We start from the raw sequence: 11,878 nt of genomic DNA, 5'->3' as shown, positions 1-11,878 counted from the left end.
ATGCAAGTCACAATTTATGAAAGTAAACCCTAATAGGTTTAAGTACAGTCTTTAACACAGAGCCTTGTCTCACACCGAAAAGCAAGCTTTAAAGGGGTCCAAAATTACTAGTGTAAAACCATTCAAACAAGAAAACCAACGGTCTAATCTGAATAAAAAATGAAAAACTAGAAACACTTATGAACCACATTAACAAACGACAACTACTGAACAACAGCATCGAATCACAAATTGATAACACATGATGTTGCATTGGAATGTATTTTGTGTATAGTCATATAAGCTGAGGTTAAGTATAAAGTTTGAGGACAGATCTGGTCAGCTGATTTCTTTTTAAAGATGCCTTAATCTTATAAAAAGAGAGAAAAAATGGCAGAAATTGTCTGCTTGGCTCAAGAATCAAAGCTTAGTTCTTGAATTCTGAGATGAAAACAATGAATTATGTAATCAATAAATGTGATCATCAGACATTATTGAGTTGCCTGATAGTACGACCAATGTCAAGTTTGACAGTTCTTGATAACTTTGAACCAGACTTATCACCAATGTGAAGTTTGACCAAGTCTTAACAACTGACCATTAATGTCAAGTTTGATCAAGTCTCGATAACTGACCAAAACTTATCACCAATGTCAAGTTTGACCAGTTCTTGATAACTTTGACCCAGAACTTTCACCAATGTCAAGTTTGACCAGGTCTTGATAACTTTGGCCCAGACTTATTACCAATGTCAAGTTTGACTAGTTCTTGATAACTGACAGACTGACCACCAATGTTAAGTTTGACCAGGTCTTGATAACTTTGAACCAGACTTATCACCAATGTCAAGTTTGACTAGTTTTTGATAACTGACAGACTGACCACCAATGTCAAGTTTGACCAGTTCTTGATAACTTTGACCCAGAACTTTCACCAATGTCAAGTTTGACCAGGTCTTGATAACTTTGGCCCAGACTTATTACCTAGGTCAAGTTTGACTTATCACCAATGTCAAGTTTGACTAGTTTTTGATAACTGACAGACTGACCACCAATGTCAAGTTTGACCAGTTCTTGATAACTTTTACCCAGAACTTTCACCAATGTCAAGTTTGACCAGGTCTTGATAACTTTGAACCAGAGATGGGTCCGATTACTTTCAATGTAATTGATTAAATTACAATTACTTTGTTATTTGTACGATTAAATTAAATTAATGATTACATCATTTCTGAAAGTGTCTGATTAAATTAATGATTACATTGGCAAAGTAATCATGATTACATCTGATTACAATGAATTAAAAAAAACCATTTTGCATGATGTGATGGATAAACGTTTAATATATAACCGTAGCATTTTTTAGAAAGTATTGTGTTTGCTATATTATAAAATGATAACTTCAAACTTCATTTATTTAATAAACCTCAAAAGTTCACTTCATAAATACATGAACATTGTGTCATTGGTAATGACCCATTGCGCTTTATCATCATTAATCTGTGAATTATTTTGACTTCAATTGAATATAGCTTTATAAAAAGCATTTGCTGTTTGTCTTCTGACATATTCTAGACTTTAATTTATATTTGTTTCAAGGTGCAGTTTATGGGAGTTAAAATATGGATGAAATTGTACCAGTTTAATTAAATTGTAAACAAAATACAAGTTATAAAAATCATTGCATTTTACATGTCCAGTCCAAATACATACAAAAATTTGCTTATTTTAAACAAGATATTTGGCCAACTTTTAATTAATTTTGTGCTAATTGAATAAATTATCACATGTCTGATTTATCTTTTACCATATATATTGTCCTACAGCTATACTCAGTTGGTAATTGCAATAAAAACAAACCTTAATTGGTTTCCTACCTGTCAATTTAAAGATGACAAAAATCACAACATTAACAAAAGATTATGATTAAGGGTTAAAGAAAAGTATTACTTGAATATAACAATTATTATCAAATATATATATATATATATATATGTACATCTTTAAATTGTTAATATATGTACAATATCTTTTACTAAGGTCAGAAACATATAATTGTATTATATGTCTCTTCTTAGGGTATTGGTGACTTTTCAACACTGTAACAGCTTATTTTTACTGAAGTATACAAACCGATTGTCATGTTTTATAAAAAAAAAAAAGTAAACCAAACTATCTTATTAAACATGTTCAATATAAATTGAATAAGAATATCAAAAAGTTTCCTTTAATGACCATAAACACAGATTAAGTTTTTTTCCATTGTAATCAGAATGTAATCATAAAGTAATCAGGATTACAAGGTATTTTGAAAAGTAATTGATTAAATTAAATTACATGTAATCAGATTTTTGGCAGATTAATGATTACAATGATTACTTCAAAAATTGTAATCAATTACAGCTGATTAACGATTACAATTACAATTACCCCAACTCTGCTTTGAACCAGACTTATTACCTAGGTCAAGTTTGACCAGGTCTTGATAACTGACAGACTGACCACAAATGTCAAGTTTGACCAGTTCTTGATAACTTTGACACAGAACTTTCACCAATGTCAAGTTTGACTAGGTCTTGATAACTTTGACCCAGACTTATCACCAATGTCAAGTTTGACCAGGTCTTGATAACTGACAGCCTAACTACCAATGTCAAGTTTGACCAGTTCTTTATAACTTTGACCCAGAACTTTCACCAATGTCAAGTTTGACCAGGTTTCGATAACTGACAGACTGACCACCAATGTTAAGTTTGACCAGGTTTCGATAACTGCCCCAAACTTACCACCAATGTCAAGTTTGACCAAGTCTTAATAACTGACCCAGACTTATCATCAATGTCATGTTTGAAAAGGACTTAATAACTTTGTTCCAGACTTTACATATCACTAATGTTAATTTTGACAAGGTCTTGAAAAATTTGTCCCAGACTGATCACCGATGTCAAGTTAGACCAAGTCGTAACAACTGACCTAGACTGACCACTAATGTCCAGCTTGACCAGGTATTGATAACTTTGACCTAGACTTGTCACCAATGCCATGTTTGACCAAGTCTTTTAACAACTGACCCAGACTGACCACCAAAGTCAAGTTTGGTCAAGTCTTAACAAATGACCCAGACAGATCACCAATATCAAGTTTGACCAGGTCTTGATAACTTTGACCCAGACAGATCACCAATGTCAAGTTTGACCAAGTCTTAACAATTGACCTAGACTGACCATAAATGTTAAGTTTGACCAGGTATTGATAACTTTGACCTAGACCTATCACTAATGTCTTGTTAGACCAGGTCTTGATAACTTTGACCCAGACTTATCACTAATGTCATGTTTGACCAAGTCTTAACAACTGACTCAGACTGGCAACTAATGGCAAGTCTGACCAGTTCTTGATAACTTTGACAAAGAATTATCACCAATGTCTTGTTAGACCAGGTCTTGATAACTTTGACCCAGACTTATCACTAATGTCATGTTTGACCAAGTCTTAACAACTGACTCAGACTGGCAACCAATGGCAAGTCTGACCAGTTCTTGATAACTTTGACCCAGACATATCGCAAATGTCAAGTTTCATCAGGTCTTAAAAACTTTTACCCAGACTTAACACCAATGTCATGTTTGACCAAGTCTCAACAACTGACCCAGACTGACAACAAATGTCATCTTTTACCATCTCTAGATAACTTTGACCCAGACTTATCACCAATGTCATGTTTGAACAAGTCTTAATGACTTTAACAAAGACTAATCACCAATGTCATTGTTGACCAGGTCTTAATAACTTGACAGACTTATCGCCTATGTCATGTTTCACCAGGTCTTAATGACTTTGATAGACTAATCACCAATGTCATGTTTTACTGGTCTGAATGACTTGGACAGACTTATCACCAATGTCATGTTTGACCAGGCCTTAATGACTGGGACAGACTCATCAACAATGTCATGTTTGACCAAGTCTTAATGACTTTGACAGACTTATCACCAATGTCATGTTTTACTGGTCTTAATGACTTGGACAGACTTATCACCAATGTCATGTTTGACCGGTCTTAATGACTTGGACAGACTTATCAACAACAGAGTTGGGGTAATTGTAATTGTAATCGTTAATCAGCTGTAATTGATTACAATTCTTCAAGTAATCATTGTAATCATTAATCAGCCAAAAATCTGATTACATGTAATTTAATTTAATCAATTACTTTTCAAAATACCCTGTAATCCTGATTACTTTATGATTACACTCTGATTACAATGAAAAAAATCTTTCACTTTGTTTATGGTCAATAAAGGAAACTTTTTGTTATTCTTATTCAATTTATATTGAACATTTTAAGACAGTTTGGTTTCCTTCATTTTTTTTTAAAACATGACATTTGGTTTGTATACTTCAGTAAAAAATAAACTGTTACAGTATTGAAAAGTCATCAATAGCCTAAGAAGAGACATACATTCTGGCCTTAGTAAAAGATATAGTACCTATATTCACAATTTAAAGATGTACATATATATATTTGATAATAACTGTTATAGTCAAGTAATACTTTTCTTTAATCCTTAATTATAATCTTTTGTTAATGTTGTGATTTTTGTCAACTTTGAATTGACAGGTAGAAAACCAATTAAGGTTTGTTTTTATTGCAATTAGTGAATTACCAACTGAATATAGCTGTAGGACAATATATATGGTAAAAGATAAATCAGACAAGTGATAACTTATCCAATTAGCACAAGATTAATTAAAAGTTGGACAAATATCTTGTTTAAAATAAGCAAATTTTTGTATGTACATGTATTTGGACTGGACATGTAAAATGCAATGATTTTTAGCACTTGTATTTTGTTTACAATTTGATTAAACTGGTACAATTTCATCCATATTTTAACTCCCATAAACTACCTTGAAAAAGTCTAGAATATGTCAGAAGACAAACAGCAATAGTTACTTATATGTAATTTAAGTATTGTTAATACAAACAGAAAAGTTATTTCAGTTTTCAAGTAATTAATTTTATGATAAAGATGCTGACATTATGGATGCAATTAATTAACATACACAGACCACTTGTTAACATTTGACACTTTGAAGTTACAACTGGAATCTCACTAGGAGGCACACTAATCTTGTCTTAATCAGATACATGTCACAAACAATCACTGTGGGAGAGGAAGCAGAATATGATACCAGATCTCTTTAATACTGATTACACAATAAATAGTATATTATCTGAGGGTCAGTAGGTCAGTCTCCTCCCCTGGATGTTAGATGTACCCAATCTGTGTGTAAAGCCTATTGCATGGTCTTTGTATAATCAGTTTCTTGGTTCATAGCAGCCTGACTAGTTGATGGAGTTTTACAGTGCTATTATTCAATTTATTCACTGGACTTCATTTGTTTTTTAACTTTTACCATTATTATGTCACAATGTGGCTGCATTATTTTTCAACCGCTACCATACTAATTTTAGATATCTACTTCTTGCGATATGAACTATCTTGTTTATTTCACCTTTGGATCTTATTTACTTATACACAGCTGAGTTTATATTGTTTGCAAACTTGTGTAATTTTTCATGTGAAGTTTATAACCTTGTTACTGTGCTAGAGAGTATTATGTGATCGAGCAGGATCTATATATCATCAGATCCTCATATATTTGTGACCATACAGAGATTTCCATGAGTGTTATATATTGAAGTGGCTTTATATTCTACACAACTGTTCTAGGCAAGTATATTTGTTTGAACTTTTATTTCTTATATACAGATGTATGGTGTTTGGTGTTTTCTTTTCATTATTATTATCTGAAGGCAATTTAGAGACGAGCTTGAACAATATTCACTTTTGTAATTTAAATATTATTCAGAAACAGCCACTTGGAATTTTAGTTATCCTGATTTTTATTTTTTTTTATTTTTTGGATTAGTATATAGTGATCAATGCTTTATTTTATCTTTATTTCTTTTTTTATATTATTTTTACTTGCTGTCTTCATATATACCCTGCCTTCATGCATTCTGCAAATAATTATTTAGTAGTTTCATGATCTTAGATAGATAAGATATAAGATACTTTTAGTATATTTTATTCAGTTTTTTAATTATTCTAAATAAGTCAAACTGTTATTTTCTTGTTCATGTTGTTATACAGTTTACATTTATAGAATTATTACATAAGTACAGCTTTTGATATTGCCTATTACTGACACCTTTCTTCATTTCTTATATTGCATATTTTAACACTGAGGAAATGGAGACATAGACACATCCTGTATGCACTTTGGTTTCATCAGAATTACAACAAAGGATTATAGACATTATCAACATGATCAAGTTCTTCTTTTTACTTTGGATGTGGCATTACAGCTTGACTTACTTGGCATGGATATACTTCCACTCTTGTTTTAAACTTTACATTTATTCAACTGTACCTCAGTCGTACCTACATATTATACAGAGCATGAACATTGCCAGTGTTCTTTTCATATTCTACCAGCTTATGTGGTTTAAAGCACATTCAGCACTAGTTCTCACTTTTATCAAGTTCAGAAGGTTTTCAAACAGGATTACATTACAGACATGGCAGATATTTAACTTTGAAATGAGACTTAATGCATTTCAACATGGACATAAGTGTATATATCAGTTCCTTTATCTGTGTGGACATATTATTTCTCCAACCTTTCAATGAGATCATGTAGCATATTAGCTATTGACTAGAAGGCAGTAGTACAGCCTCATCAGTGCCCGTGCAACATTCCAGAAGTATGTTACTGATTGTGAACCAAAATTGTAAACCTACTCCGTAATTGTGATGTATCATAAAGGACAAACTACAGCCTCGTCAGTGCCCAGCAGTCTAGAAGTATATTATATCGAACCTTATTGTTAACCTACTCCATAACTCGAGATGTAGCTATTCCAGCAATTTGAATTCTTAAAATTGGACAACATACACTTTTTAAATAGACAACTTTACATCTAAAATATGTCAAAACCAAGGATCTTTACAGTTTTCCTATTTATTTAAGATATTATAGAGATTGTTTATATCGTCTTATTGATGTTAAAGATATTTATACTATGGAATATAGTGATATTTTCTGTAGAGTATAATGTATTTTAAACTTTTACTCACATAATGATAAATTGCAGATGGAAGTATACATAGCTTTAATACTACATATACCCTAGAATCTAACAGAACTTTATAGCTGTGAAATTTGACACACCTCGTAAAAAATTATTAAATATATAACTGCATATAATAACATCGTATTCAATGATGAGAATTGTTTAGCCCGAAAGTATTATTTTATAATTGCCTTAACTGAACAGAGTGGCATTTTCTTCACAAATTTGTTTAGGAAAATTTATCATGTTTGAATTATGGATTTATAGTTCTCATGCCTGTATGGTAATGTACTAGCACAGGGATATCCCCAAGCATACCTTGCATACAAACATCTACAAATGAGACGCCATGTCTCACTCTTCGTGGAGAATCCTCGCTCCACATTCCCTAAACTAGCAGATTGTTATACAGGCAGTTTCTCCCCCACTCTGAATTGAAAACTGACTGCATTTCTTATAAGGTTCAAATCTTATCAACCATCTGGTGCAGCTTTTGTATTTCAGAAACTGATACTGACACACTCTATCATTGAAGCATTCTCATCATTGATATACTGAATATAATTTTTTATAGCATTCTCATCATTGATATACTGAATATAATTTTTTATAGCATTCTCATCATTGAATATACTGAATATAATTTTTTATAGCATTCTCATCATTGAATATACTGAGTATCGTTTTTATAGCACTCTAATCATTGAATATACTGAATATCATTTTTATAGCATTCTCATCATTGAATATACTGACTATGGTAGTATAATCATGTTTGAATCTTTAAACATATAAAATTTTGAATTAATCTTGTTTGGATACTGGATTGCATTTTTGTATAGCATTTTTTTTTTAAATTGGAATACTGAATATCATTTTTTATAACATTTCAAATTTGGGATACTGAATTCTATGTTAATAGCATCACTTAATGTTTTGAATACTGGATACCTTTGTTTATAAAATTCTCATGTTTATTTCCTAACAAGTATGCAGTTTTGTTAAGAAATTTTTATCATTAACTTCTAATCTTTAAATACTAAATATCATTAGTAATACATGTACATGTAGTAACATTATTATGGATCAGTATGTAACATATATTTTCATTATTTTTTTGTTTATTTTTCTCATGACTTTATTGAAGGTGAATAATCCAAACTCCTAAATCCTTGGGGGCACTCATATGTTTCCATCTGAGTTTTTGGACCTTAATGGAATTTTATCACTGGTCATTTCTAAAATTTCATTCATCCCCAAGCATTTCGGGGACAAATTTTATCAAATTTATTCCAGTGCCAGTTTGATAGACCCCTGCTACTTCACGAGTACATGGGCTATCCCCCAGGCAGACCCTTGCACTACCTGGCTGCCGATGAGACGCCTAGTCTCATCACCTAAGTGGAGAACCCTCGCTTCACATTCCCCGGCTGGCGCATTGTCGGGCAGGCAGGTTCTTCCTTACACTGAAGGTTGCAAGCTGACTTGCTCAGGCAGGAACTCAAAATTGCGTTTGTATGCTGAGTGTTTCTCAAGGGCCAAAATTAAATGATTTTTTAATAAATATTATTATTCTAACTGTCTTTCTGCTTTAAGCCAGTATGATTTGCTGAGACTATGTTTTGGTTTACACACAGAAACCCCTTATATTTGCCTTGGTTGTAGTTTGTTTTGGAGCAGTTATTTGGTCTTTTTGCTCATTTTAATGTGGGCTAGCTATCATATTGCAATGCTGACTTTATTGAGATTTGCTATATCAGGATCCCTCAACAGTTACACAAACAAAGATCAAACAAACAAAAGATTACACAACCTCCTACTGAAACTACAGAAATAATATTTCCATATGAGACTACAAGAAATAATATTTCCATATGAGACCACAAGAAATATATAATAAGAGTCTACAAGAAAATACAATACAAGACCACAAGAAAATACATATGAGATAGCAGGATACAAACACCTTTGAAGTTTGTATAAAATGCTTTTTATACGACCGCAAATTTTGAAAAATTTTTCGTCGTATATTGCTATCACGTTGGCGTCGTCGTCGTCGTCCGAATACTTTTAGTTTTCGCACTCTAACTTTAGTAAAAGTGAATAGAAATCTATGAAATTTTAACGCAAGGTTTATGACCATAAAAGGAAGGCTGGTATTGATTTTGGGAGTGTTGGTCCCAACATTTTAGGAATTAGGGGCCAAAAAGGGCCCAAATAAGCATTTTCTTGGTTTTCGCACTATAACTTTAGTTAAAGTTAATAGAAATCTATGAAATTTTGACACAAGGTTTATGACCACAAAAGAAAGGTTGGGATTGATTTTGGGAGTTTTGGTTTCAACAGTTTAGGAATTAGGGGCCAAAAAAAGGCCCAAATAAGCATTATTCTTGGTTTTCGCACAATAACTTTAGTTTAAGTAAATAGAAATCTATGAAATTTAAACACAAGGTTTATGACTATAAAAGGAAGGTTGGTATTGATTTTGGGAGTTTTGGTCCCAACAGTTAAGGAAAAAGGGGCCCAAAGGGTCCAAAATTAAACTTTGTTTGATTTCATCAAAATTGAATAATTGGGGTTCTTTAATATGCCGAATCTAACTGTGTATGTAGATTCTTAATTTTTGGTCCCGTTTTCAAATTGGTCTACATTAAGGTCCAAAGGGTCCAAAATTAAACTTAGTTTGATTTTAACAAAAATTAAAACCTTGGGGTTCTTTGATATGCTGAATCTAAAAATGTACTTAGATTTTTGATTTTTGGCCCAGTTTTCAAGTTGGCCCAAATCGAGGTCCAAAATTAAACATTGTTTGATTTCATCAAAAATTGAATAATTGGGGTTCTTTGATATGCCAAATCTAACTGTGTATGTAGATTTTTAATTTTTGGTCCAGTTTTAAAATTGGTTTAAATTAAAGTGCAAAGGGTCCAAAATTAAACTAAGTTTGATTTTAACAAAAATTAAATTCTTGGGTCTCTTTGATCTAAACATGTACTTAGATTTTTGATTATGGGCCCAGTTTTCAAGTTGGTCCAAATCAGGATCTAAAATTATTATATTAAGTATTGTGCAATAGCAAGTCTTTTCAATTGCACAGTATTGTGCAATGGCAAGAAATATCTAATTTCACAATATTGTGAAATAGCAAATTTTTTTTTAATTAAGAGTTATCTTTCTTTGTCCAATATAGTAAGCAAGAAATATCTGCAAGAATTTGTTTTAATTGGAGTTATCTTTCTTTGTCCAGAATCAACTTAAATCTTTGTTATATACAATATACAATGTATATTCACTTTTTCTACCAACTGATAAATTTAAATAATCTTTACCATTCAGTGATAACAAGCAGTTTTTTTAAATCTTAATATTTTATGATGTTTTTAAATGAGTAGTAATTGTTGCAAACTTCATTAGAATATTTTAATTGAAATTAGTTTTGGAATAAGGGAAAGGGGGATGTAAATAAAAAATTGGGTTCAATTTTTCTCATTTGAAATTTCATAAATAAAAAGAAAACTTCTTCAAACATTTTTTTGAGAGGATTAATATTCAACAGCATAGTGAATTGCTCTAAGAGAAAACAAAAATTTTAAGTTCATTTGAATACATTCATTCTGTGTCAGAAACCTATGCTGTGTCAACTATTTAATCACAATCCAAATTTAGAGCGGAATCCAGCCTGAATGTTGTGTCCATACTTGCCCCAACCGTTCAGGGTTCAACCTCTGCGATCGTATAAAGCTACGCCCTGCGGAGCATCTGGTTATAAAGCTATATTCAATTGAAGTCAAAATAATTTAGAGATTAATGATGATAAAGTGCAATGGGTCATAACCAGTGACACAATGTTCATGTATGTATGAAGTGAACTTTTGAGGTTTATTAAATAGATGAAGTTTGAAGTTATCATTTTCTAATATAGAAAACACAATGCTTTCGAAAAAATGCTATAGTTATATATTAAACGTTTATTCATTCACATCATGCAAACTGTTTTTTTTTTTAATTCATTGTAAATAGATGTAATCATGATTACTTTGCCAATGTAATCATTAATTTAATCAGACACTTTCAGAAATGATGTAATCATTAATTTAATTTAATCGTACAAATGACAAAGTAATTGTAATTTTATCAATTACATTGAAAGTAATCGGACCCATCTCTGATCAACAATGTCATGTTTGACCAAGTCTTAACAACTGACCCAGACTGACCATCAATGTCAGTTTGACCAGGTCTAAATAACTCTGACCCAGAATTATCCCTTATGTCATGTTTGACTAGAACAGTATCAATTGTTTACAATATATTGTGGAATCATTTTTCTTCTTGGATACCAACTTGGGGGGTTTCGAGGGTACAGGTGAACCATGAATTTAAATGTTCAACAAATGAATTTTTTAATATAGACCTGTATTCAGACTTTGGAAAAACCATGAAATCAAATATTCATGAAAATGCATTTTTTCCTCTATCTAAATGTGTCATTCTCTGAGAAATTAACAAATGAAATGTGCGTATTGCGGTGTGTTTGTTATTCTACTTTGGCTAGAGGTTTAGGGAGAGGTTTGAGATCTCACAATACTTGTTAAACCCCATCACATTTTTGCGCTTAACCCAAGTCAGGAGCCTCTGGCCTTTGTGAGTCTGGTATGATTTTTAATTATAGTTTATTTATATATTTCTGAGTTAAATATGATGTCCAATATCACTGAACTAGTAAACATATTTGTTTAGGGTCCAGCAGAATCCT

Source organism: Mytilus trossulus, chromosome 2 (genome assembly GCF_036588685.1).
Source record: "Mytilus trossulus isolate FHL-02 chromosome 2, PNRI_Mtr1.1.1.hap1, whole genome shotgun sequence".
Taxonomy (NCBI): Eukaryota; Metazoa; Mollusca; class Bivalvia; order Mytilida; family Mytilidae; genus Mytilus; species Mytilus trossulus.
This window is presented reverse-complemented; position numbering follows the sequence as displayed.